Genomic DNA, 7,005 nt, shown 5'->3' with positions numbered 1-7,005 from the left:
TCGTTTATTTATAGATACATCCCCACCTTTGACGAACCAGGAACCTTGTAGGCCTACCTTTGTCAGCATTCATTAATATTTTCTGTACCCCTATTCGACCTCGTTCATTCTTTTACCACCTGCATTGGCCTCCATCATCCAGCGCCACACCACTACACGGGCGCAATATTATCTAGAACCTTGCGATTTGACAGCATGCACCAGTCAGATCAATACCCCTGACATTGGTCTTGGTTTTGTCGTGTCTCAACACGAATGGAGAGAGGGAAAACGAGATAATATCGTATGCGGTCTTCCCAGTATTTCCTACAAGGATCAAGGATATCCTGTGACTTAACTCGGTTTTATTTTAAGGCCATGATAAGGAGTGACTTAGCGCTTCTTAAAAAAAAACTGTTTAATATAAAATACGTCAAATATTTACCTGCCTTTTTAGCATAGAAAACTACGCCTAACCTAACATTCCTTACCTCTATCTTCTATCTTTTTTCCTAAGGTCAGTGATGACCAATGATTATCTTTATCAGTCAGTATTTTTAAGATAAAGGATGATTGTGATTTACCTCTGTCCTTTTCCAAATGATTTTACAAATTTCATATGGTTAACGCCTTAGTTTTTTTTTTTTTTTTTTAATCAAGATCGTCTTGTCTCAAACATGTCCTTCACTGCCTAAAGTGAAGGTGTTTACGTTTTCGGAACCACATTCTCAGTTAGCGTTAAAGGAAACGCTCCCCTGAGGGAAGGCAATAGGAGACCTGATATGCATCAAACTAGACGCAGACTAATTTGGTATGGTGAACGCACCCATGCTTGCAAGCATTGGGATTCTACTCGTGGCATCCAGGATTTGGAATGAGGAGGAAGCCCTGTTTTTTTTTTTATAGAATAATCTGAGATATAGTCATGTCAACTTATGCTGTGGCATAAAAACAATTACATTCCAATTTACAGCAGCATATGGCACAGGTATAAAATTTCATACTTAAAATACTAAATGCGTTCATGTTTGATTATAAAAATCCACTTCTTTTATATTCAGCTCATTATTTCTTGAGACATAACCCCGCATGGCATTACCTAACAAATACGAGTTGCCGTGGCCAGCATACGAAATCAGGCAGCAAGTGTTACAAAATCTAGCAGTGGTCCTTGCCACTGCTCCATCAGTGCGAAGAAGAATTGCTTCAAATTCGCTTCCACTCAATGCGGAATTAAACAGATCGCCACGTATACCATGCGAATTGTCCAGTCTCTGTCGTGTAAATTAGCTTGCCATTCCACTCTTATTATTGATAATAATTGTATTGGAATTAAGTCCACTATTCTCATATATTTATCTGTTATTGCCTTTCCAAACAATGCAAGGAAAAGGTAAGGTTTTCATCCTGCAAACGGATTTCAATGAATGTTAAAATCATTCTTTCGGTGACCGCATCCAGACTATTAACGTTTGATTAGCGTTTTAAGATTTTCACCCGTTACATCCTTGAATACATTTAGACTTCATCCATTTACTATAAAGAATATAATGGTCAGTCTTCTACAGCTGAAACTAGTGAGGGATTAATTTTCACTGTTCTATTACCGTCAACAAGGTTATAGAAGTTGTCGAGTTGGGGAGAGCTCATGTGAAAATAAGGCGTTGGTCTGACCGACTGAGATGTTCAAACCGGTCTTGTAAGCTCCTTTTAAGTTTCCATCGACTCTCGTTCGTTCATTCGTGTTTTTTTTTAGGCTACTACTCTCTTCTGCACCAGCTCTTCTCTCTGATGAATGGGACAATTAATTTTATTTTACATTTTCCTGCGTATTGATTACAACGTGTGTTGCACTGAGCACAAATGCAGCTCTTTCCCGCAGTCACCGGGTGAGTTCTATTGTGCAGTAGTTAGCATGGCGGGTTCTGGACGGGTTTGACGTTGCACCCAAGTGAATTCCTTTTAGATTGCTTTGACAGCAAGAGAGTCAGATTACATGGCATTCTACAGATAGTAATCTGAAAATTCGTAGTCCCTGTCCATAAAATTTTGATGGGTTTCTAAAATGACAAGAACAGACAATCATTGACACGAGCTGGTTCACAAAATGATTCGGATTTCACCCATGACCCAAACTAACAAACGGTTCATTTTTTCACCGACATATTATTAGGCTCAAAAAAGAGGGAACCTAAGTCGTGAAAGATGGGGTGAATTGTTCATGGGTATGTTCTGTATAAACTGATAGCTGCTTACGTATACATTACACTGGTATAGTGTGCATGTGATTTTGCATGTACTGACGTCTGCATGCATAACTATTACATTCAGGTCTGAATGCATGCGTCATTTTAATACAGGTGATAATCAGTTTCAGTAACATGATTTGTTACAAGCGAAAAATATTTCCTGAGGAAATATCTTCAGGAGAATAGACCTAGAACACAGCCGATAGGAAGGAGAAACTTCTCATTCCGAGGAGAAAGTGAATGTGGTGAGGAGGAAGGCTAAGGCCGCTCGTGAGACGGAAAGAACTCGATTCAGAAGGTGTTTTTTTTTTTTTAATTATTAATGCTTCGTGCCTATTTCATGACTAAGAAGCTCTCTCTCTCTCTCTCTCTCTCTCTCTCTCTCTCTCTCTCTCTCTCTCTCTCTCTCTCTCTCTCTCTCTCAAAACAAAAGCATAGAGAGAGAGAGAAAGTTCATTATTATATAACGCATGCATACAATGGTGGCTAAATTACATTCATTTTTCCTCCATAAAATCTCTATTCTTTCCCTGATGCTATATTTGTACAGAATGCTTCTGGAAGGAGAGAGAGAGAGAGAGAGAGAGAGAGAGAGAGAGAGAGAGAGAGAGAGAGAGAGAGAGAGAGAGAGAGAGAGCTGCAACTCCCCATTGTCCGTGCTTGCTAGAGGCTTTGAAGGCATGGAATTAGGCCTTCCAATTCTTCTTCTTGGGGAAATCATCCACCTTAAAGAAGAGAGACCAAGTTACCCCTTGTTCCCTCCGTATGTTAAAGGTCATTAGGATTCTGCAATCCATATTTTGCACCAGAGACGTAAATTGTAAATTCTCTCGGTTGCATTTCGCTTCTTTATTAGGTATGCAGTAAAAGTGTGTGAAACAACACGGAATTTAGAGAAGGTTTCTGGGCTGATTATGCACACAGTATTCTGCCTAAGTTACTTGTAAAAACAACACACACACACACACACACACACACACACACACACACACATATATATATATATATATATATATATATATATATATATATATATATATATATATATGTACACACACATTCACACACACATATACATCTATATATGGATATATAATTTTGTCACATACACCGAGACATATTTTACATTCACAAATGTTAAGTCACAAATATCGTGTAGTATCGAATACACTATACCTCTGGAATAACTTACATCCAAGGGGAATGATAACTGATGAATGAATCGTCACAAGTGGGATTCGAACCGCTGCCTGTGCAGCGGCCAGGCAGCGGTTCGAATCCCACTTGTGACGAAGCACTTATCATCTATCATTCATTTTGGCTGAAATTATTCCGGAGGTATAGTGAATTGGATATTACACAATACTGTTTGATTAATACACATACACACACACACACACATATATATATATATATATATATATATATATATATATATATATATATAAATTTGCGCAGCTGGGTTACAATAAAGCAGAATAAAGAGAAGCTTCATGTAAATCCGTCCATCCGTTCTCAAGATATGTTGTTACAACACACAATTAGTCAACCATCTACTCTGGGTGTAAAGGAATCGTTATGGTCTGACTGAGAAAGAGAAGTCTGAGGAGCTCTTCAGGGTGGGGGGTCCGAGGCCTTGTCCCACCCGACAATTTACCACGTCTCATCTTTCCTCTGTGAGATCACATCAATTCCTGGATTATTCCTGTGTGATGGTGAATTTTTCTAACCCTCTACCGACCCGCTTCGGAATTCTCTAAGTGGTTCGATGTTCTCCTGTCATATAATCTTGCATCTCATTCTCTGTCATGCTTCTTCTTCTTCTCTTTTTTGTCAAGCCTGTGTCTGACAAAGGTGTGGGGTTGCCCACTCTTTCGGCCTTTCTTGAAAAAAAAAAAACTATTATCCACTTCGATGGGAAATATAGCTTGGGAAATTGTGCTTGTGAAAAAATGCCGTAAGAAGAAAGAAAAATTCACTCCGTGTTTTGGTTTCACAGGCCTCTTTGTAAACCATCACAGCTCACTCCTGACCTCTTGGGTCTGTTGCAAGGTTTCAACACATTTCTCTTCAGTTGTAAAGCGTTTTTTGGACAGAGCCCACCGGAGAGCGAGAAGAGATTTCATTCTTCTCAGCCATACCCACGAGGATGGAAAATCTAAGAATCTTTTTCCGTGCTCAGCCCAAGAAGAAGAAGAAGAGCAGACACAATACGAATAAAAAAGAATAAAAAAAATAAAAAACACACACACACACACACACACACATATATATATATATATATATATATATATATATATATATATATATATATATATATATATATATACTGTATATATAGTCGTTCGCAGCTTGGTTCGAGAAAGCGTTATATTCTTTTAATAATTTTTAACATGGAGGTGATAAGGAAATGCAGAGTTGAATATTATCCCTTAGAGGGTGAATTCTGACACGGAGGGATGAAACACTATAAGTAAAGCACATAAAGAAAAATTAATAGATTCTTTTATGGGACAGTAAGAAATATGGAAATAGATTCAGTGCTAAAGAGTCAGGGTATAAGGCAGAAAGGAATGATAGCAAATGCTGAAGAATAAGTTTGAGAGAGAGAGAGAGAGAGAGGTTGGGGGTATTCTTTCTACTTACATACTTGAAGAGATATTACTTGTGTAATATGGATTTGTACGAAAATAAGGAGGAGAGAGAGAGAGAGAGAGAGAGAGAGAGAGAGAGAGAGAGAGAGAGAGAGATGAAACTGAATTAGGACCATTCAGAACAACAAGGTAATACACGCAATAAAGATACACACACATATGCATATATATACATACATATATATATATATATATATATATATATATATATATATATATATATATATATATATATATATATATATATATATATATACATACATATATATATTTCTGTGAAACTGACGCAGAGGAAAGAAATCTCGGCAGGAAATTACTTTGCCTCCTCTGCAGCGCCAGAGAGAAACCTCTTCTTCGTCGTGAACTCATACTGGTATGACAATGAATCATACTTACCAGAGCGTTAGTATGCCTTCTCCTTTTCCCTTCTTAATACGTACAGCTGAAATTTAAGACCTTTAATATCCCCATTTCCTCTCTTTCCATATTCGACATTATTACTATGAGAAGAGGCAAGGCCTTTTGTTTGTTGTTCTTGTTGAAGTCATGTAAGACTAGTAAAAATACCTGGTGCTACTTTGGCTTGTTATCCACGTGTCATGAATCTGCTTTGGTATGCGATGTACACTGTTTACCGCTGGAATATGATTAATAGAATTTTTTTAAATATATTATTGCATTTTCTCCACTTTATACACACACACACACACACACACACACACACACACATATATATATATATATATATATATATATATATATATATATGTGTGTGTGTGTGTGTGTGTGTGTGTGTGTGTGTGTGTGTGTGTGTGTTTGTGTGTGTGTTATTATGTTTTACTATGTAGATAGAATTCGAAAAATTTACTGCTTCTTATTCATGTTTTCGCGTTCACCTCCAAGGTGCTAGTACTAAACATGGCGTAAGCTCCTTGGGACGCCATGTAGGCTATTATTTACACCACTTCTATATTCTGATATCTTCGTGCGGCCGTCAACTTTACATTTACCATACGGTGGTTTAAAATTTGTACGGTGTAGATATTTTTACCTTGTAGATAACAAACCAAAGTAGCACCAAATACCTTTAGTGCATTAGTACCAGTATATTACTTGATCTAGCATCCACTATGGATCTATATCCGTCTTTACGTATGTATTGTTATATTTTACACGTATAAGGATAATGATGGAATAAACATGCAGACTTTAATCTTAACTGAAAAGTAGAACATTAACCTCTTAGATCCTAAAACTGGATATATGAATATATATATATATATATATATATATATATATATATATATATATATATATATATATATATATATATATATATATATACACACATACACACACACACACACACATATATATATATATATATATATATATATATATATATATATATATATATATATATATATATATTTAACAATCTTAGTTGAAAATAGAACATTATTTGTTCGTCTGAGAGCTTACGTTTCGAAACTACGACAATATCACATAAGAATTTCTTTTTATTTAATTCATTACGTAAAAGGAAATTCTTATGTGGTATTGTCCTAGTTTCGAAACGTAAGCTTTCAGACGAACAAATAATGTTCTGTTTTCAACTAAGATTGTTAAATAGCTGTTACTGATCCAGAAATATAATTTACTGTTTCCTGAAAAGTATATAGTATCAATTTCGGATATTTGGCGATATACCTTGTAATATATTGTTATTCTGCCCAGTAAAATTAAAAAGAGGAATTGAAAAATTTTTAACTGTAAACTTCTGGTAGCATTTTGTATGAAAATGTACATGCATCATAAATCTTATGATAAAACACTGAATACATTGAATCTTTCAAAGAAATTCAATTCCTCTGCAGAAAATTTGTTTGAAAAATGTCACAAATGGCTTTGTACGAGACTTGTATGCTTCTATTGCTACCCATTCTTATTAGTTTCATAATCCGTACGGAAAAAATGTCCTGTGTAACTCAAAGTAATATTCAGTGTTAATCAATATTGTCTGGTCGATTTCAGTTCCAGACGGAGCCACTTGACTTCCCTGAACTCCACTGGCTTTGACTCAGTCGCGCTCTCGCCACCAGACCAGACTCAATGGCGCTTCA

Source organism: Macrobrachium rosenbergii, chromosome 47, assembly GCF_040412425.1.
Source record: "Macrobrachium rosenbergii isolate ZJJX-2024 chromosome 47, ASM4041242v1, whole genome shotgun sequence".
Classification (NCBI taxonomy): Eukaryota; Metazoa; Arthropoda; class Malacostraca; order Decapoda; family Palaemonidae; genus Macrobrachium; species Macrobrachium rosenbergii.
This window is presented reverse-complemented; position numbering follows the sequence as displayed.